Source organism: Typopeltis vanoorti, chromosome 8, assembly GCF_054136105.1.
Source record: "Typopeltis vanoorti isolate ZY-2024b chromosome 8, IOZ_Tvanoo_1.0, whole genome shotgun sequence".
In the NCBI taxonomy this organism is placed as follows: Eukaryota; Metazoa; Arthropoda; class Arachnida; order Uropygi; family Thelyphonidae; genus Typopeltis; species Typopeltis vanoorti.
Window position 1 is genome coordinate 108,529,768 of NC_143556.1, and position 23,438 is coordinate 108,553,205.

The 23,438-nt window shown below is 33.9% G+C and overlaps 1 protein-coding gene across 6 annotated transcripts in view; it reads left to right on the plus strand.

Moving 5' to 3' along the window:
• Positions 1-567: 567 nt before the first annotated feature.
• LOC150104267 (acyl-CoA desaturase 1-like) overlaps positions 568-23,438 on the plus strand; it is a 32,882-nt gene continuing 10,011 nt past the window's right edge. The window contains exons 1-4 of one of the 6 annotated variants that reach the window (XM_090396874.1): positions 568-800; positions 6,015-6,104; positions 17,956-18,096; positions 19,685-19,752. The gene's annotated coding sequence lies outside the window, so the exon portion shown is untranslated. Of the gene's footprint in view, positions 801-6,014; positions 6,105-11,395; positions 11,464-17,955; positions 18,097-19,684; positions 19,753-23,438 lie in introns of those variants that run through there. The other 5 variants (XM_090396872.1, XM_090396873.1, XM_090396875.1 and 2 more) reach the window with 5 other exon arrangements.

The following is a 23,438-nucleotide window of genomic DNA, read 5'->3' on the forward strand; positions in this document are numbered from 1 at the left end:
AAATATCACTTCAAAACAAGTAAATAGTTGCAAAATCCTAATAGCAAAAAAGAAGAAATAAAAAATAAAGAAGAAAATTGAAGAAACGAACAAAATGGATATTCAGAGAAGATAGGCTTTTATTAATCTTCGAGAGAAGTGAAATATTCACAATCTCTTTGACTGGCAAGTTTTCGTAGAAGGAGCAAATCATTCCCTAGGTAGCTTGGAAAGGTCTGAATGATTTTCAGTTTTCTCTGACGCCAAAAATGTTGAGAAGATTCATGGAGTACGGGATTAATTTAATTGCTAGAGACTTACTGCTTAAACGCCTGAGTAAAGTCTGTTGCTTTTCTACGATCTTCATGAAAAGTAGAACAATGATTTCGATGAGTGATTTTACGAGTTTTGAGTTTTGAATAATGAATTCATACATTCCAGTTTCCTCGAGTAGCAAACAAAAATGTTGGTACTCTTACGTTGTTCGCTTCAAAGATCTCCTCATAATACCAACCAAACAAACAAACTGAATGCCAAAGCACGTACTTCGAAGCTTAAAAACGAACAGCGTGTGGAGCTCATGACCTCGAAAATAAACATAACAACGGTTTCCTTCCTTTCTTAGTAATCAGGATTATGCTTTTCACTAAAGTTTTCCCTGTCTGTCTCTACTAGAATAATTTTTTGGCTCTCTCTCCTAAGAATAATGAAATCGTCGTTATACTATAGTGTGATTTATAGATAACTAGTTTCTTGTAAACAGTTATCTACAACTTGTTTTAAAAATCTCAACAGGGAAAATAGTTCGCTTTAACAACCAGGTAAAATAAGTTTATAATTGCGAGGTATCATAAGATATGACATTTGAGGAAGTATTAAGGAAAAGCTTGAAACATTATTCATGCACACAACTGTGTGCGTTAATAATTATGAATTGTGAATTGTGTGCGTGTAAGTAAGCTTTCACGCACACAACGTTTTGTTGTGTGCATGAAAGCTTACTTTAAATTATATTATTTTTGACGTTTATTATGAAAAGAGGGTTGACAGAAAGAACGGAATCCTCATTGCAGAAACAATTTTTTTGATTACTTTGGAACAATCTAATTTTCGAAAAAATTAATTATAATTAATTAAAAACTTATTAAAGTTCATATTGTTTTCTTTATTGTCAATTAATATCAATGTAACTTCTACGAAGAATAATCATAAGGAAACTATCCGTACTCTAGTACTCGAATTTTGGTTTCATTATAGACCTATTTTCTGTATCCATTTATTTACGTCTTTGGAATAACCCTTACATTATCATTATTTTAAAATAATGTCAAGTGAAACAATGTCTACAAGTGAAGTACTCGGTTTCATAACACGTATTTCCCATTGGGTGGAGATTGAAGGGCATAGTTAGCCAAGTGGATAGCGTGTATATTCTTCCAGGGTCGAATTCCATTGTGGTATGCACATTTGTAGATGTCTTTTTCATAAAGGATGATTTTCATCTCCCAGTGCGTCCTCACTATTTTGTTTGTTAGAAGTCTGAGGAAGGTTGAAAGGAGAAATATCTTATTATTAATCTACCTGCGGTTCTAGTATAGGAAAGGCTTTTAACGGTTCTGGGGTGTGATTATTATTAAAATATCTTAAATATGTATTTCTTTTAATATGCACTTTTTTCTGGAAGAAACTGAACAGTTTGATCTGTTAATTTAGAAAATAAAAAAATATTTAGAAGTATATTTTAAATTTAAATTAGATATTCTTCTCGAAAATACAATTGAAAATGGTATCCATCCAACCATACATTCAATTATAGTTAAAAGGGAACTTTTTTTTTAAATCAAAAAATCATGTTTATTTGTAAGCTTCCTATAATAGTACAAAATGTTGAGCAATCATATGTGTAACCTAAGAGCAACAGCTCATCCAGGGTACGATATGCATAAAGTTACAAAAATTTATGTAATGCATTTGCATTATATACACATATGTACATTCATATAATATAAACTCTTAATTAATTTTGAGAATATCTTTCATGTACAATGCAAGAAAACGTGTGCATATCTGTACAAGTACCTTTTTAACATTAGGTATTACTGTTATCTTTTCATTGTTGTCTCCAGATACATCATTTTATTCTCTCTGCAGAGACTATAAATATTTCGTTGGTGGATGAATACGGTTTGAGCCTATTGTCTAGTCACTAGACAATAGATGTCTAGTCACTAGACTCTAGTGGTAACGAGAAATATATTGATATTTCATTTTAACTAATACTTTGCAATTTATGATATTTAATGTGGTGCTGGGATCCTGGATACATATAAAAAGTTCCAATAACCTCTAAGGATCAATTTATAAAGACTTTAAAATAAATAAAAACATCTTCATATAAGTAAAGTACATTAATTTTGAAGATATGTCATATATGTGTGTAGAGATATGTATAGAGATCTAGTAAAATTCAACATATTATTGAAAATTTTCAGAATATTTGTAGACACTCTGGAAATATAATAAAGGATATTTAATATTATATGAAGAATACTTCTGAAGAATTTTATCATTATATCCAAGGACGAAATATGAGTAATTTCAATTGCCATTTTTCTTGAGCCTCTGCATTCCTTATCTTCATATAGATAAGTTGATTACCTCATTGTATTTAAAAAAAAACTATTTCATCCTATTCGACTTTTTTTTACAGCAGACGTAAAAAAAGAACTGATTCGGCCAAAAATGTAAATACCATAAATAATATCTGGATTTTGACACAAAGTTCAGATTAAGGTTTGCAGAAAAACAGAGTAGGCTAAAATATTAAATGTTGTGTAGCATTTATTATTTTAGCTTGCTAAATGTGATACAAAAATCGACTAAACTGTTTAAATTATAATTGTGGGGGAAAACTTCACTTGATATGAATTACAATTTTCAATGTGAATAGAATTAACATAGTTAATTCTGATAACTTTAATTAAGAAATAGCACATTTAAAAGACAATTTGAAAAATTAATTGAAAGAATTATACTTGTGGTGATGCAGTTGAAGCAAATAAATTATATTTGATAATTGTGTGTGTGTGTGTGTGTGTGTGTGTGTGTGTGTGTGTGTGTGTGTGTGTGTGTGTGTGTGTGTGTGTGTGTGTGTGTTTATCTATTCAGTCTGCCTGTTTTGTGGGAGGAAATACTCGAATTTTAATTTTAAAAATCGTGCCACTCTCTTTATGCACTATTCCAAAATTTTAAGCCAAACTCTAAAAAGAATAAAATTAAAACTTAATGCCATAAAGATGCTAATTTCTGTGTAATTAGCAAACATGATAAACTAAATCCAGCTTCCAGTCAATAATTTTTTTATCAACATGTGCTTACCAGTATGGATAATATAGAGATTTGGCAAATGCAGTAGAAAGTGTTTAAATTTAAAAAAAATTCCCGATGGTATGCGAAATATCTAGTCCTTATCTAGTCCTTATATAAAACGATAAGCCATTTTATGTCGAGTTTGTATGTTACGTCTGTATGTCACATTTTTTGAAACGTTTTGAAACTCAGGGGCTACCCTGAGTGGGTAGCCCCTGAGTTCCTTCCCTAGTTCCTTCCCTAGTCCGGAACTAGGGAAGGAACCCCTTTCTAGTCTTCAAAATTCGTGTCATCGGAATTCAAGGAGAACCGTCCTATCATTCCGGAACTCGGGGGTTGGGTGCCAGGGGCGGGGGGGGACCCTTTCGAGTCTTCAAAATTCGATCATCAGAATTCAAGGAGAACAGGCCTACCAGTCCGGAACTCGGGGGGCGTGACCCCCTTTCGAGTCTTCAAAATTCGAGTCATCGGAATTCAAGGAGAACAGGCCTATCAGTCCGGAACTCGGGGGTTGGGTGCCAGGGGCGGGGGGAACCTTTCGAGTCTTCAAAATTCGAGTCATCAGAATTCAAGTAGAACAGGCCTACCAGTCCGGAACTAGGGGTGGGGAGAACCCTTTTCGAGTCTTCAAAATTCGAGTCATCAGAATTCAAGGAGAACCGTCCTACTAGTCCGGAACTCGGAGAACCGGCCTACCAGTCAGGAACTCGGGGGGCGTGACCCCCTTTCTAGTCTTCAAAATTCGAGTCATCGGAATTCAAGGAGAACCGTCCTATCAGTCCGGAACTCGGGGGTTGGGTGTCAGGGGCGGGGGATTGGCCCTTTCGAGTCTTCAAAATTCGAGTCATCAGAATTCAAGGAGAACAGGCCTACTAGTCCGGAACTGGGGGGGGGGAACCCCTTTCGAGTCTTCAAAATTCGAGTCATCAGAATTCAAGGAAAACCGGCCTACCAGTCTGGAACATGGGGAGGGGGCGTAGGCCCCTCCAGGGTGACGTAGCCCCCACAAGTATATATATATATATATATATATATATATATATATAGAGAGAGAGAGAGAGAGAGAGAGAGAGAGAGAGAAGGTTTTTACCTTGGACGTATTATACGTTAAAGATACCAAGAAATGTATATACTTAGTTTTAATGCTTTTCCCAAGTAAGAAAACAAAGCTTTGTGCGTGAAATATATTCACGTCTAAGGTACTTGTATATAGAGGGTTATGTCTTTACATCATTTGCCTTAGTATATATATCCCATAATGAAAAGCATACCCCCCCCCCCCCCCCATCTAAGGCATGTATAATGCAATGCATAATGGAAAGGGGCACCAGCCAGACCAGTTTTGACCTTTATTGAGGACTCATTAGTGGGAACCAGACCCGGGAGAGATACCAAGTTTGAAGTAATGCAGAATTCGTATATATCTCATATACAAGTAGACAAAAAGTGCTTGACCTTATTAATAAAAATCTTATATACTTGGTTTTAATCATTTTCCAAAGTAAGCAAAATAAAGTCTTGCGCGTGAAATATTCCCGTCTAAGCTACTTGTATACAGAGATTAATGGCTTCTAATATTATTTGCTTTAGTATGGGATACATAATAAGGCAAGTGATATGAAGTCATTAGCCTCTATATACAATGACCTTTTGCTTTCTTTCCTTGCAAAATACCATTACAGTCATCCCTCGACTTACGTCCGTTCAATTTACGTCCTCTCGAAGATACATTCGTGATCCCATAAGGCAGGGATGTCAAATAAGCGGCCCGCGGCCGCATGAGGCCCACCAACAAGTAACATGCGGCCCGCCAAACTTTGTAACCAATATGGTTATTTAACTTTTTACAACGCCGAATTAAATAAACATATTTAAAAATTTAACATTTCCACTTAAGAATATTGTATACGCAAAACTACTCTGCAATTTCTAAAGGACATAATGTTCTCTTTGTCATTTCAAAAAATCTTGTTACACCACTGCATAAATATCGAATGTTATGAATTTTAACGAGCAAATCTAAGTACGCGGCTACATCCGCTGACCACAGCAATCGGAGGCTAGGTGTTAGCAATTTTCAAATCGTAAGAAAGTGTAGTGTTTTCTTTATAATTAATAAAGAATTTATAAAAATAATGTCAAAATCTTCAACCAGTATGAGTAAAAAAACCGTTCAATTGAAGAAGAATGTCGTAGTTTTCAAGAAAAATAGGAATTACAAATTTGTATTCAAGGAAAAAAATTATGCCTGATATGTAGAAACTCTATTGCAGTTTGCAAAAAATATAATATTGAAAGGCATTACGACACAAATCATAAAGGAAACTATGAGAAATATGTTGCGAAACTTTGTGAAGATAAATTGTCAGAATTAAAGCTGACACTTCAAAATCAACAAAGTGTATTTACCAAATATATTGGAGGTAATAGAGCTACGGTAAAAACCGGTTATTTGTTAACACATTTAATTTGCAAGCAAGTCGAAACCATTCACTGAATAGGAATTTATTCGCGAATGTATTATTAAAGCAGTTGAAGTGTTGTGTCCTGATCAATTAAAGAAATTTAAAAATATAAGCTTATCTCGAAATACCATTGCTAGCAGAATTGATGATATAGCCGAGAACATAAGGAGTCAACTAAAATCAATAATTCCAACATTTCAGATCTATTTCCTTGGAATTGACGAAAGCACAGATGTACGGGATGTCGCTCAGCTGACTGTCGTTATTCGTGGATGTGATATGAACTTAAAAGTAAGTGAAAAACTTCTAGAAATTATTCCTATGCACAATACAACCACTGGAGTTAATATGTTTGACGTCCTTATGGAAGTTTTGAATTAATACAATTTAGCGTTAAAAAAAGCTAGTTTGTCTTGAAATTGATGGTGCTCCTGCTATGACTGGGGTTGTTAAAGGAGTTTATTTATTTTTTATAATGTTGAGCCCATACACGGGAGGTTGGTAGATCAACCTATAGTACAACGGTACCGTGTATGGGTTAGATGTTACAAATTTAAAAGAAAAATGCAAAGAAAAAGAACAAAGTAATAGTAATTTTCAACATTAAATAAATAAATCAGCTAACTCCTTTAATTTCCTTATAGGGAGTAGACGAGGCCTTTATACCCTACTAGCTTTTGGAGACAGAGTGGGCAGTTCAATCTCTACCGGTAGTCAATCAGAGATAGCTGTTCCATGTCTATCGCTAATTGTAGCAGCCACGATGAAGAGGCCGGCAAACAAGTGCGGACATCTGTTGGTACCTAACCCTAACAAGATATGCAACTGTATGAAATAATGTGGGTACTACTGTCGATTTTCTTCAGTTTATGGGATAAAACAAAACCGAGTTTCCGGGAGGAAAAACCCGTCTGCCGTGCCAGAAATCGAGTAACTCAGAAATCAGTTGAAGAAAGGCTTAGAAAAAGTTCCTCCGGTCGGCAACTAGACTTGAACTTACTTCGAGCGACTAACGCAGAGGACGCAAGCGCCACTTCCACTGAGCTACACATGCCTCAATTTTCAACTTTTTCATTGCATTGTTCATCAGCAAACACTATGCTCCAAAGTTTTAAATATTGGACATGTCCTAAAAATGTCATTAAAATTGTAAATTATATTTGTGTACGTGGGGTTAATCATCACCAATTTAGTAAATTTCTAGAAGATATAGAAAGTGAATATAGCGATCTATCTTATTATACACAATTAGATGGCTTTCCAGTTTTAAAGCGATTCTTCGAATTTCTGGACGAAATTACCATTTTTTTAGAATCAAAAAATTATGAATATGAAATATTGGAAAAATGATCAATGGATAGAGGAGTTGGCTTTTTTCAGTTGACATTACAAGTCACCTTAGTCAACTTAATCTTACGCGCTACAAGGCAAACATCAAGTAGCTACTATTAATATTGCCAAATGTTAATATTTGACAATATTAACATTTTGAAACAGAAATTATTACTTTGGCAAAAACAAATTCAAAAAGAAAATCTATCCCATTTTGAATGTTGTCAATCATTATTACATAAATCACCGAAATTGAAATTTTCAGAATATGCTAATCAAATTAAGTTATTATAAAATGAATTCGAAAGAAGATTTTTAGATTTTAAGAAATGTGAAAATCAAGTTCACCTATTTACTTCTCCTCTATCGATTGATGTTGAAACTGATGATGACAATTTACAGTTGGAATTAATCGAAATTCAATGTGATTCCGTATTGAAACAAAAATATATATTGATGTTGGAATTCCAAAGTTCTATAATTATTTATCAGTCGATCGATACCCCAATGTGTTATGTGCAATTAGGCGTATTTCATCTATGTTCGGTAGCACATATTTATGAGAACAACTATTTTCAACTTTAAAGAATAATAAAACTGTGGAAAGATCGAAATTAACAGACCAGTATGTTCAAGCAATATTGAAAATAACTACAGCTGAAAAAATTCAACCAAATTTTGAAGATTTCGTTAATGAAAAACGTTGTCAAGTTTCTTCAAAAAAATTATATATATATAATTTTATTTAAATATGTAAACTTTATATTTTTTATGTATTTTTGTAACACGTTGTATTTTGTACTTATATACGCTAACGTTAATATTAAAGAATCTGTTTCCTCTTTATTTCGAGATTTTTTTTTTTTTTGTTACGGCCCGCGGCTTGATATATAATTCTTAATTTGGCCCTTAGAGGTAAACGATTTTGACATGCTTGCCATTAGGGAATAAATAACATTTTCGACCATACTTTCGAACAAGACGCAAGCGAGCGTGAGGTAAAGCATGTAGTGGCAATAGCGCTTTCAGCAGCAACCTCTCTCGGCAGTCGTCACGTGTCTTCAACATATCCTCTGTTGATTTTGTGTTTGAGAAATAGGTTATTTGTGTATTTATCGTTAAATATTTCGCGATGTTTTGTGCAACATGTCCCTACACGCACAATCAAAAAACATACTCAAGAATCACAGTAAAAGAGGCGAACAATTTATCTTGAAACGAACGTGATATGGAAAAGCTACTTACATTATGGATAGAGGACTTGAACCAAAAACGCATACCCCCTTAGCACTTTGACCATAACCGCTAAGGCACTAAGTCTCTTAAACATGTTGAAGGAGAAAGCAGAACCCGATTATGACTACGAATTCAACCCTTCTTCCTGTTGGTTCATGAGATTCAAGCAGAGTTTTGCGCTGCTAATGTGAAAATGTATGGGAATCTGCAAGTGCTGAGAAGGCTGCCAAGGAGTTTGTGGAAAAATGGGATAAAATTATTACGGAGGAAAATTATTTGCCACAGCAAATATTTAATATGGATGCGACGTCCTTGTTTCGAAAAAAAATGCCTGAGCGGATATTTATCCACAAAAAGCTAAAATCTATACCTAGTTTCAAAGCTCTTAATTCCCGCATTTCGATTCTGTTACAGGTAATGTGGCTGGATATAAACTGAAACCATTCGTCATTGGTACAGTGAGAATCCACGAATCTTCAAAAACATTAGGAAGCATACTCCCAGTTCATTATCGGAGCAATAAATAGTGAATGACTCAAAACGTGTTTTAGGATGCCTTAATCAACTCTTATGCGAGGGAAATAAAAGGCTCCTGTGTGAAAGAAAATGTTAGAATTTAAAATTTTATTAATTCTTGATAATGCTCCGAGTCAACTGTCTTATATGTCTTATAGTAGTGATCTTCACCAAGTTTAAGGTCATGTTTCTCCCTCCAAACACTACTTCATTGATCCAACCGACAGATCAGGGATCTTTCAGTGTTAAAGGCTTATTATCTACAGAGACCATTTCGCAAACCATTTCTGCTACTGAATGAAATGACCAGACTCTCATGCTATTCTGGAAGACATTCGATATTTATTATGCTATTAAAAATATTTCTGTGGCTTGGGACGAAGTGACCTCTCAATGTATGAGTGGCATATGGAAAAAGACATTAAAAAGTCTCGAATATCGAAGTGAATGATGACGACATAATTCAACTCATGGAAAGTTCCCCTGACAAATTGACTAACAAAGAATTGGTCGAACAGGTAAATGAACAGGAAAAAGAGAAACAGGAAGAGGTAGTTAAACAATTTATAGTGAACGGGCTTGCAGAAATGTTTTTTGAAGTTAGCGATGTTCTCAAAATGGCTGAAGACATAGACCCCAATGTTGAACCCTACTTAATAATAGAGATGAAAGTACATGATGAGTCTGCTTGCTATGAACAAATTTATGATGAAAAGAAGAAGAGGAATAAGCAAAGCGCATTCGACATTTTCATCAAAAAAATAATGGTTACACCAGAAGAGTCACAGCCATCAAGCTATAGCTCACAGCCTGATCGTTCACACAGAAGGTAATGAAGATGTGATTGTGGAGGAAGATTTGGGTGACTAGTCTTCTGTTTTATAGTGGCAGTAACACAGTACAGTTTTATAATAAGGTTTAAAAATTAAAATGACAGTATACTTATTACGGCTAATTCCCTAACCTTTATAACTCTGTTCATTTAATGTACGACTTACCTCCTACTCGACTTACGTCCTGCCGGATGGAACGGAACCCGGACGTAAGTCGAGGGATGATTGTATATGGATCGTGACATTTCAGGTTTAGAAAAGAATTTTTTATGACAAACAAATGATGTTAAACTGCTTTACTGGGTTTCCGATTCTGGTTTAGTATCAAAAATTTATATCCAATGATATTTTATCAGGGACCCTTCGCCTATGTCTTTTGCTTACAGTGGATTTTTTGGGATGCATATTACTACAATATCCAGTGCGCAACCACTGTAGATATATTGAAAATATAATATGAAGGATGTATACGGAATGGTTCGAAATTTATGCTCATTTCGAAGATTTTCTACTGCCTTCCCCCTCTCCTCTTCTCTCCTGGAACTCAATTACATAACTACTCTAAATTTCTACTCGTTTGAAAACTTTCACAGACAGTATTCAAAATCTATTGCTTTATTTTACCATTTTGACAAAAGAAATAAAGCAATAATGTTGTTGTACCGTGAAGTTCCTAATTCTGTACTGTTTCTTTGCAATCTAAAATCAGCTGTCTGCTGAAATCATTCTAAGTTTTAGAAACAAAATTCTATATTATTTAAATTAAGGGTATATTAAATCCCACATTGTTTTAAAACCGAATAAGAAACTCAAAGATTGGAATCAGAGAGTTTCATGCCGAATATAGTAAACTATAAAAGTATCGACGATCACTAGCGTGAGCTAATGCAAGTAGTCCTAGTACGTAGTACAATACCGGGCAACTCGCAGCAAAGGTGGTAAAGTTCTGATCGCTATTCTTAGGTATTTTCCATAATGTAAAAACACATTTGCTAGGAAATGTATGCTGTTATTACATTATGATGAGAGGTCACTACCCAGACCGGTTTCAGCCTTTTTTGAGGCTTCATCAGCGAGTAGTTAGACCAAATTAATACCAAAGGGTATAGCAAAAAGAACATATATACTCTGCTATACGAGTTGTCAAACAGGTGTACCCATTAAGTTACTTAAACATAAAGAACCAATAGGCTTCGTTTCGGCGATATAAACATTATTTAAATTAAGGGGATATTAAATTCCACATTGTTTTAAAACCGAATATGAAACGTGGGGTTTTAATATCCCCTTAATTTAAATAATGTTTATATCTCCGAAATGAAGCCTATTGGCTCTTTATATTTAAGCAAAATTCTATATTTTCAATGTTTTCAATATGTAAAACTGTTTATACGTATACCACACAAAATAAAGTTCAGTAGTGCTATTTTTATTTCTATTTCTTAAAAAAAGTCTAAATATTATTACTTCTACTGCTGCTGGTTACTATTTCTGAAATAATGTACTCTTAGAAACACCCGAGATAATCCTCTTAGCTGAAGAAGAAACTAAAGGCTTAGATTACTCTCACTGCTATTGTGAAAGAACAGAAAGAACATTTCTCCAAAAGTCACACTAAAGTGCCTCAAGCTGTAGTGCGAGATACATCAAGAATGTCTCTTTTCGTTTTCAATTGTTGATAAGCAGACATACTAAACACAGAAATACTGACATTCCTTTTACAGGCTGATTAAGTATTTATGCCAAAATTATTTCTTAATTTAAAATGATCAGTTTCACTTTTATTATCTAAAAATTATAAATTATTTGATACACTTGTCTTGAAAAAATGATTTGAATTATTTAAAAGGAATAGCGTATGTATTATGTTATAATTTTGTTTTGTTTTGTTTTTCGGGGTGGGATTACAGATCTATTCAATCGGCAGATATTTTATAAAGAATTGATTTTAAAAATCACTTGCAACATTCTCGTGCATTTTAGTGTAAAATAATAGCGAAAGTTCAGTTACTTCAACAATGCCACGTATCTAAACTAGAAGAAAATGTTGTTTATATCTGCTGATGTTAGAACTCTTACATAAATAATTTTTTTCTGGCATTTCTCTATTAGTTATAATGAAATAAAATTTACAGATTTTTGCCCTCTTCTATTCTCCCATCTTAAGTGGAGTGATTTCGTCTTTGTACTAAGAAAACAAAAACCCAGATAATAACAAAAGAAAAATATATGGTATTTGTTTTTTCATCGGGTGAATTTACAATGTTCTTTCTTTGTGTTTTGAAATGATTATTTGCTTACTATTTTTGGCAACAGAACATCCGGTATATTATAAGAGTAACATCTTACGTTTTTCTCCCATGCGAGAAAAAGAAATAAGGCAATAATATTGTCGAATCTGTCGAATTTTGTTGTAGTGGAAATTTTTATTACAAAACTTTTCGGCAAACTGTATTCTTATTTACTAAAAACAATCTTATAATAGGTAAATTTCAAAAACACTTGCATTACTAGTATAAATAGTAGGAGTTTCCTACTATTCAGAATTGTTAGAGAATATAATTAAGGTGTATATATATATATATATATATATATATATATATATATATATATATATATATATATATATATATATATATATATATATATATATATATATCCCACAAAAATTTGGAACTCATATCACATCAATGCCGTGTCTTGGCAAGGAGAAAATGTTCACGTTATCATTGTATTATTTATTATTATATTATATTATATTATTTATTTATTTATTGGTCAAATAATTTACTTTTCAATTGTAACACGTTTTCTCGATTGATAAAAATTGATATTTCATGAAAAACAGAATTTGAGTATTATGAAATAACTTGAGCATCTTTGTTGACGATTACTGTATAGGTATTCGATAAACTAATGTTCTAATAGTAACTGTTTTTCTTTCTTTGCCATTAGAAATAAAAATTTCATAATAACATTAATAGTTAATCTTATTTTATTCGTCCTTCCTGAGTGAATGAGAATAATAGAATATTATATTATTCTTATGTAACTATTATTACTATCACTATGTTGTTATTATAGAATACAGTTTACGTTATGATAACACAATAAGTTTTATCATATGAATTGATACGTACATGAACTAAGTCCCTTTATCCAACATTTAATAAAACATTACTATTACTACTAACAATAATAATGATAATAATAATAATAACGCTATTTGCTATGTTCTGTATTCTGTAAGCAGCCATATTTCTTGTTTCCGTTTAAAATAATGTAAAACTTGAATCCTGGTGTGATCTAGGACGAAAAGTGAAAACTCTTCCAAGTATTACTTTTGTATTTACTTGTTCTGGAAAACTGAGGATTTCATACCTCACCCAGAAAACTTTGCTCTGTAAGAACTGTGACCATGAGATTTCTGAAGCAACAGAAAAATTATCCCAGTTTCATTCCTTTTTAGAAATTAGGGCTCTTTCTCCATGAAAAACAAACAAATTTGCCGGCGAACATCCGTTTCGGAGATATGAGATATGTCGTCTATAGTGTATGCCTCTAACTCAGATGCGAGGAGAGTGCAACAGTTTTCTTCGGTTAAAAAACCTGGGTTTGAAACCTATGTAGTACTATGAGAACGTTCATCAGGACTGTCTAACTGAAAATAAGTTAGACAGTCTCATACTGAGATGATGGTTTCCCTGCCAGGAAGTCATGTTTTTCAGCAAGCAGCCAAACATTGTGTATTTCAATAAACACACAATGTTTGGCATTAACATAACGCACTTGCCTCATAGGTGCTTCTGCCACAATTGCAATGAAAAGAAAATCACGGCCTTATTCTACTCAATCATTTTCCTGGTTGAGACAACTAAGCTTGTGTAGCCAACTGGAGAGGTCGCTGCTTTTTTTAACTAAGTGGCTGCGGATTAGAATTTCAATACTTGCACGAATGCTTATAAAAATATTTAGGTGGATAGATGAATTTGGTTCTGTAAATAGCACAGAGCAAGGCTATCACCCAGTTTATTGGAAGCTTGAGAAAAACATGTTTAGTCTTATCTCTGATGTTAATTACATATAGCATTAACATGTTATAGATTTTAAAACTTTCGTGGTTGTGGACATAAAAAAAAGAAAAGTGTTTGTACCTAGAGGGCATGTGTCCCGATGAACCTCCTTATTTTTTATTTTATTCCTTCAAAGAAAGGTGCTATTAGCCACTTCAAGAGGAACAGTATATTAATCTGTGTGTTATAAAAACAACTTAAACAGATTCCTCTTCAAGAGGAACTGGAATCATTACACTCAGCCATCTCTCTCTCTATCAATAATCGTAATCCGGAAAAGAACTGTCTTGATGGCGCTAAAAGGGAATTTCTGTTTTCATACTGTCCAAAATTTATATATCTTGAACAGTATGGAACGATCTAAAATAAAGATGAACGAACAAAACAGTTTTACATTCTAGACACCAGATTATTGTCTCCTTTCTAATGATTTTTAAGTAGATCTGACATTTGCGTGCAGTGTTTATTTATTTTTTATTTTTGGGGTGGTAAAGGTTCCGAGAAATAGTAAGAGTTAGCAGCGTTCATCTGCAGAAGTCTGGAAGGACTGGCTATTTTCCTGCCTGCTGAAGGACCATAATCTTGTAGCAATGTTTTGGAGATTTCTACTCTATAATCTAGATATGTTATGGTAGACATGTCTTTTCTTGTACAGGAGGAAACTGTTCTAAATAACAAAATCCCATACATGTCCAAACACTTTTTGTAATATATGTATGCTGTTTCATGATTACAGAGTAAAATGATAGCTACTGATCACAACCGTAGACTCCTCCCGTAGTGTCGCATATATGCGCACACATATCAATGGGTTTGCCTTTCTTGAATGCTTCTCAACGGATTCCATTGATGGGTTGTGCAGGGAAGACAGCAGAAAAACATCAGACTTTGGGCCTCTACGTATCTAGAGGTATAGGCTTCATTCATACCAACCATGCAATCCTGCAAACAAGCGTATTAAACGTATTTCACATGTTTTACAAACTCCCATTTAAAGACGTTATAATAAGTAAATTGAGAAGGAGAAGACATGTTTTGATGTCTACAGGTAGCTCGCTCAGATTGCTAAACACCGTCATGTCAGATCACTTCATTATCCAAGGCAAATGCTCAGAATTAACACAATTAAAAACAGAGGCACCCATGAGGGATAATATTCATAAAAAGAAGAAAGACTGCATGTAGTCTTATATCCAATAATTTCCTTTTCAAAAGGTTATCCAAAAGTATTTTATATCATAAAGCCAACATCATGCATTACTTTGGTATGATAAACGCAAAATATAGGGTGGCCATAAATTAACTTTCCCTCTTTGGAGGTATCTGTAACTAAAACTAATGCACGGAATGAGACCATTTTATTTATATTGAGACTTTTGAAGGCATGGGGAGATGAATTCCGCGAAAAAAAGATTTAGTACCAAAAAGTCGCAGATAGGAGAAATTTTAGCGCTGGCGGAGCCGAAAGCAGTCAAATATTTGCAGTAAACGCAGCTAAAAAGGATTATGCATATTTTATTGTGTGTACAGTACGTGGCAGCAGCGCTACCAATTCCACTTAAAAAGGGATTGGAAACGTTCAGGCAATTATTCGAATTACTGACGAATTGTTCTCAATATGCGTACTACCTTGCCTCAGCGTGCTTTACTTGTTAAGTTGTTTTACCTTAAACAGTGCAATGCCGTAGCGGCCCTTCGGGAATTTAGAAGGCTTCATAACCTGCGTACAGGTCCTATGTCAGCTCTAGCACTGAGAACTATGATTAAGATGTTTGAAGAAACTGGATCACTAGGAGTTAGATCCGGCAGAGGACGGAAAGCAGTGCAAGAAGAGACAGTAACAGACGTTGCTACTGCGGTGTTCGACAACACAGAGACCAGTACTGGTCCAAGTGCTCGTGCCATAGCTCGCAAACTTGATATGGCTTATGGTGCAGTCTGGAAAATCTTAGGGAAAATGCTTCACTTCTATCCGTATATGTTCAGTCGTGTGCAAGCACTAACTTGTGCTTTCAATGTGCTGACTTTTCGTCAGCACATTGAAAATCGTGTATGTGGTCGATGGGACCCTGATTCTGTTGAATAAAACATTATTTCCTGTGCGTTCAATCACTACATTAATTTCTGTGTCTCTCGCAAGTTGTTGTTTTAGTTTATTTATTATTATTATTATTATAATCATTGTAATGTGCCGCATATCCAGCTGGAATGAGTGACATAACTGTCGCTTACACTATCGAAATGTTATTATTCCATTTTATCTGCCTGTAATGTGATTATCGCTTGTTTTCAGCTCCGCCAACGCCAAACTTATCCCTATCTGTGACTTTTGGTACTAAATATTTTTTTCGCGGAAATCATTTCCCCATGCCTTCAAAAGTCTCAATATAAAATTTGGTCTCATTCCGTTTATTGGTTTTAGCTACAGATACCTCCAAAGAGGGAAATATATTTTATGGCCGCCCTGTATTTACAATTTTACGGTAGAAATTCTTCATATACATTCTACTTATATTAAAAAGTATAAACTTCAGAAAAACCGTCAAGACAGCTTTCCTATTTCATTTCGAATCACAGTTCCTTTCCAAATATATCAATCATATGCATAAATTGTCTACAAAATCTCCTGTTCCTGTGAAAAGGCCAACATAAGTCAGTGGAGAATTCTAAAATCCAGGAAGATCCAATCAATAAGCAAATAACATGTACTTTTACTCTCATGTACCACCTGAGGGTATCACTAGCATTTTTCCATCTATGGAAGGATATGCATTTATGGCGGCAATGGTTAAAGAATCTTGCTTTTTTCAGCCTATTTTTCAGAATGCGCTGATGTGTATGCTACATAATGCACCGCTGATCTCGGTCTTAAAGATAACATCACTGTGACAGACATAACGTTTGATATGAACGAGACTCTCTTTCTCTTATTTTCTTAGAGTAGAAAACTTCCTCTACTCTAAGAAAATAGAGGAAAACAGTTTTCCTCTACTCTCTTTATCACGAATTAGTGAAAAATATAATCAGAAAGAATGGAAAGTGCGATGTGGTACAAAGAAAGACCTGGATTCCATAATGATATGTGAGTAGTCCATTGAGCTTCTGAAAAATGCTGGTCCTATATTCGTTTCAACATAGTGTCATCCCTATTATTTGCTGCCAATGTTTCTGTTAATACCAATAACATTAATAATGATATGTTAGGTAACTAGAAGTAAAAGAGCAAGATAGATTCATTTTTACGTTATCTATAACTTACAAATGGGAAGAAATACCGGAGTGCAGTACTTACTAAAACTTAAGAACGATTCTATAAATATATTGCCGGAAAACAGAGAAAGATTTTCATTATACTCTGATCGAAGCCATTTCTAGAAGACAAAAACACCTCATCTCTTAGACAACCAATGATTCAGCACGAAACGCACAGGTATATAATGATGCAATTACAATGACTTCAGATGTTGAAACTATCACGTAAATAGAGGAATAGATATTCATGTAGATTTTTTTTAAATTAAATATTAATAGCTACGTTTTGCTATAATAAAACAATCACTCCTTTCTTCAGCTCATATCTTTTAACCTTGAATAGCTTCCTGGTGCCAATTACTGGCGCAATGAATTGTCACGTGTATTTTCATTTATATTAATCAAAGGCTTAAGGAGAATTTATAGTATAAAAGAGTTGCGAAGAGTAAACTCATATTTTGAATGTCTGGCTTACATAGCCTTTTAAAGTTGGAATATATGAAGGTAGGTTTTAAGAGTAATATGTTAAACTTTTTTCATAGGGTTTTGTATATATATATATACATACAAAAATTTTTGAGAATATATATATATATATATTCTCAAAAATTAAAATATTATTTGGGTTTAGCAGATTTTCATTTAAACGCTTTTCTTTTAAAGAGGCTAAATTTCACTTAATAAAACCTTCAAATATTAATTACTATTAAATATATAACTGCGATTCTTAAATAACATATTTATAAGTGTTATTTATATTATTCATATTATTCATATTTGAATAAAATGTTATTCCAATAACATTTGAATAACATTTTATATTATTCAAATGATTGAACTTATGTTATTCATATCTGAATAAAATCTGTTTTACAAGAAAATTGTTCAATTTTTATATAGCTTACTTCAGATTATTGATCCTCACCCGATGTCACTTGCTTACTCTTGATCATCGAAACTATCCCAACCATGCTTAGTATGAGACTACTAACTTTTCCCATTAACTCATCCTCTTGTCTTAATTGAGTTTCCACCTCAGTCGTAAGTCGGGATTTCATCAAATGTCGTATCTAATGAGAGATTCCTTTAATAAATAAAATATAATTTCTTAAATAGAATTAATTAAAAAATATTTCTTCACATTTTATTTCGCATATAATCGGATTTTTATAGAGAAGAAAGATATGATCTATTGACATACGCGCATAGGATAAAAGTATTACTTTGTAATACTTTTCTTTTGTTATTGAAAAGCGATAAGATCTTTTCTGTGATGCTTTTCACGCAATACTTGCTGGCTTGAGACATATGTTGCTTCATTGGTTATATTACTCAACAATTAATAATCTCTGTTTCATTTGAAAATAATCGTCCCGTGGAAACTCAATTGCAATCTTTGTTTAAAGATCATTAGCTATCAATGAAGAAATTTTCTAAAAAAATTACAAATATTCTTCACTATCATGTGAACATGAAGTATTAACAAACGTTCTGGCTTATGATTTTGTTTAAACTTATACAGTAAAGAATGCATTTTATACATTTAAACTAATGCCTTAGTACATTTTTATAAAGTGTATTCATTAGTGAATGAAGACTGCACTACAAATTTCTCTCGAATTTTTTAAGTTGATGCACATTCAATTAAGTGCTTCTTCAGGTATATGACTGGGAACCTAAAACCTCCTCAATCCTAGTATACACACCAAATAATTATTATATCTGTTCAACACTTCCGTAATGCATTCAGAATTACGATGCCGTATGTGCCATTTGTATAGAAAGTCCCCTGGCTTCATCTTCTCTGGAGACAAAGAATGTTTGTATTAATTTAACAACTAAAGGTGACTTAGTTAATCAACACAGGTTAAGTTTTGGTCAACACGGTAGATTAAGCGGAGAGAATAAGTTACACCTGTCATATAATTATGGCATGTAATGGAAAGATGAGTTAAGTATTTTTAAGTGATTTTTTAAAATATGCCATGAACAATAATAAATTACTTGCTCTTATGTGAAGATCGCTGGGTTGTATATGCAAGAGGATAGCTGTTCTATATTTTAAGGAACAAGTTCTGGGCTCGATGTTCACACTAGAATGAAAGTTTATGGTTAGATGCCAGATAATTTTGGTGAATTTGTTACCGTCCTGCTTCTTGGAAAGTTGAAGTTATTCGAAGAAAATACAATGTTTCGTCCAGATCAGTGTATTTGTATTATTTAACCCTTAGCCCATCCACTACATTTCAAAAAAACAGGGTTACAGACTTTTGCAATTTAGAATCGCAGAAAACAGAGAAAACACATATACATACACTCATTTACAAAACACGAGTTTAAAAAATATGTGCCTTAGTACTGTACGCTCACAGATGCGAGACCCTTCGACACTTCTGCGCAGTTCAAAAAAAGGAGAATCCATTCCGCTAATAGGGTAATCAATCCGTATTGTGGAATGAGTTGTTTATTATTACACGTCGAAAAATTAACTTCTCTTTTATGATCATGGTAGTTTTTAAAGTGGTAACTATTTACTTGTATAACAATTGGAAAACTTTACGTATAAAGCACATGATTTCGCGTGTTGGTGACCAATTCGTGCATCGCCTTATTTCTTTCTCCCCTTCAGCATGAACTGACTCTTCTTGGCAGTGTGTCGACGACAGCTCTCCCTTATGTGATCGGACAGTATATCAGGTAAGACCAGTTCAAACTACAAAACAATAAAGCTCAGTGATTCTCAAATTCATTATCTACTACAAGGAAGAATGCGGTTTCTTGAAATACGAAACATTAACTTTTTTCAGATTCTTGAAAGAGATATTGTAGATGAAGTATAGTATATTGTTTACAATATTTCTTTCAAAAATATTTACGTGAAGATTGCTTCACGTAGATATGCTCGGGATAGAGGTTCAAACGTCTGCCTTTTCGACCTAGTTTAGAAAATTTATTTTCAAATTCTGAGAATTCACTGGCACTGGAAGTCGCTATCGTTTCGCGAATCACTCTCGAAAACTAAGGGCAATGATAAGCGTATTTTCCTACCGGAACGCGCGCGCACGCACGCACGCGCACGCACGCACGCGCACGCACGCACGCACACACACGCACGCGCGCACACACACACACACACACACACACATTTACGGACGGACACATGTGTGGGCTAATTAGGTACACAAACTTTTATGGCGAAGAGTTTCTAATACATGTGTGTCGGAAATACAGCCTGACCAGTCGTAACAGACAGCTACTCTGCAACATGCATAGTTGTTGCTATGGGCATCAGGATGCTAAGAATTTCTCAAGGAAACTTCGATCTTACATAAAGCTTTCTTCCTTAAATGTTTATGCTGAATCACGACACTGGGGGTGATTCCTCTTCTCCCCAGATTTCCTGGATAACTTCCACCTATTCTCACCATTGGATAACTCGAAACCAGACTGAAGAATAAAGGCAATTTGCTTCTCCAGTGTACAAGGATCAAATTACTTCTCGTAAATATCAGACGTCTCTGGTCTCAGAAATACCGCATTCGTTTAATATTAAATTTTCAGATCTTCCCATTTCTTAACATTGGATTTGCATAAAGCGAGACAACGTTTGTTCATTACAGACATGGATGAGGAGTTATATGCGCACCACTCTAACGAAAGCCGCTCTGTCCAGTATTCTTCTAGTCTTGGAACACTTTCAGTGCAGCACTCATAAACAGCCTATAGCAGGGGTGGCCACGACGTTGCTCACGAGTCTCATGCGGTTCGCATCCACGCATCACGTGGCTCTTCACGATCTATCAGGAAAAAATAAACAAAAAGAGAAGAAGAGACAACAAAAAAGAGGAACAAAATTAGTGAGAGAGAGAGAGAGAGAGAGAGTATGAAGCGCCTGTGGCAAGTGTCTAATTTGCACCCCCCTAACCCAAAAATGACAAAAATTTAGAAAAATTTAAATGTAACAAGTTAAATTTTACTAAATGCAATATGTTAAATACTTACTATTAACCCCATCAAAATGAGTTGCAGTGTGTCCAAAGCGATGTATTGCCGAAATTTAAAAATGCAATAGCGGACTTTTATATCTATTCATCTATTTTAATTTTTTACGTTTTGCGCCCCAAATCTTGGTGCGCCCATGGTGAGCCCTCTTTCGCCACGCCCTCGCTACGGCACTGGAAAGTGTTAATAAAAATTACTGCAATTAAAAAGTTTAATTCGAAACATATTAAATGAAGTTTACTTTGAAAAATTAGAATTTTAAAGTCGAAACACGATAATTTTAGTCACTTACTAGTAGAGACCCTCCTTTGACACATTTTCTTAGTAAGCTCCTTAAAATTAGATGTGTAATTAGTCAAAGCAGTTCTTACGAGCTCGTTACAACCTTGCCATGCGCATGGTAGTAACCAGCCTAAACGCCAATGACACACGATTATAAAGGCAGAATATTCTACTACTACTACCTTATTTTAAAATTCCAATGTTTGGTACTCAGCACTGGTGCATTTAAATTTGTTATCCATTGATATCGTCAACAATTTTCTGATATGTACCCCTAAGGGTTGTTCAGTTTACTATGACAACATTGCATGATTAAGTTTACATTACTATTAATCACCTATCAACAATTTCTTATTTCTCACAATCTCTTATTTGTAAGCATTCCGATATTGTCATATCTAACATTTCGTGCCTTTAAGGCACTTCTGACCGAATCAATCAACCTAGACCTTGGCCTTCCTTTGGGTCTCTTTCCTGCCATCTTGGTATCAAACGCCTATTTTGCTATTAATATGTTGATATCGATATCGATCTTATCCGTATACAATTTTATAGAAAGTCCTGGAAAACTGTACTGTTGAACACAAGTAATATATTGCTTATTAACATATAGAATTTTTCCATCTACTTTATTTTTGTCACTTACTTTAATACCTATATCAAACGATTATAAGAATTTGTTCTAAGCACACCTTCGGGATTTTATATGCAATTTTAGCCGTTAATGCTTTCAAAAATAATACTTTTTTAAGTTATTTCTAACATCAGGATTCTGCTGGTATGTTTATTTTAATATTATATTTTCTTAAATCTACCAAAATGGCAGATCTCAGAATAGTCACCAATGTTGACATTTCTGATAGGAATCCCTTGCTGTCATGCAATTTACTTCAACAATCATTTTAGTTCCATCTAGCTTTGCTGTTCAGCACTGCAGAGCTTGAGTAGACTTCTAATATTAATGAACTTTTCTCTCTCTCCTCCTTCTGTCGTTGATTCTTTAAATGATGTAAGATTTTACATTTGATTTCCAGTATACCAGTCATTTCAAACCACCGATTCGTGGGTGACTTTTGTGAGTGCTTTATTTTCTTCTCCCATACTGTGCAGCAGAGAATATAATCAAGGAATCTAGAATTGATCATTTCTTTTTAGATCTTTACTTTTTTGAGGTGGTACATATCTTTCTTTCCTATGATAGTTTTCTATACTATAAATACAGTTGAGTGGCTTCAAATACGTTTTAATAGTTGGAGTAGCAGAGCGTTTGCCATTTTGTAGAGCGAATGCTTCTCCCCCTTCGATAGAAAGCAATATTCATCAGAGGATTGTTTTATACAAAAGATAATTAATTATTGCTTATTTCCAATCTCATGAATGAAATTTTTCAAATGAACAACTACAATTCCTTCACGACATATTTAAATATTAAATGTGCTTTTCGTCGATCATAATACACCATTTACTTTCATGAGTTACACTAATTATGATATGGCAGAGAATTCATGCAATACCTGATTTAAAATTCTCTACTTCACTTTTGGCTTAGGATTCATGTACAGCAAAACGTGTCCTTTACGTAACCCTTTTACAATTATATCCGCGAATAAAGTCTGGATCATCTGGATTTCAACAACATATTTGACTAGCTCCTAAATGACATGACTTAAAACCTATATGATGAGTGACAGGAAAAGCAGCCACCAGCTTTAATCTCCTCTTCTGGGAACAGTTATTGTATTTTTCCATCTTACCATATTAGAGTTTACAGGAAAGAAATCCAAAAGAAGGGGTATATACAGGAAGGATCCATTACCCTAAACGTAAACTAAGTATTATCGTAAACGAAAACTAAGTATTATCAAAACCTTATATATTAGAACTTTAAATATACTAAAATGATGAAATTAAAACGAAAGAACTTCTAATCCTGTTTAATGAGTTCCTCCAAAATGGCTGTTCAGAAAAAAGTGCCAAAGAAACTTTTATTTTCTTATGAACCTAACCCCTGATAACCCAGAAATTAATTACAAAGGCACGATATACTTAACATACGTTGGCATTGCTTCAAGAAAAATATTCCAAATATTAAAATCAGT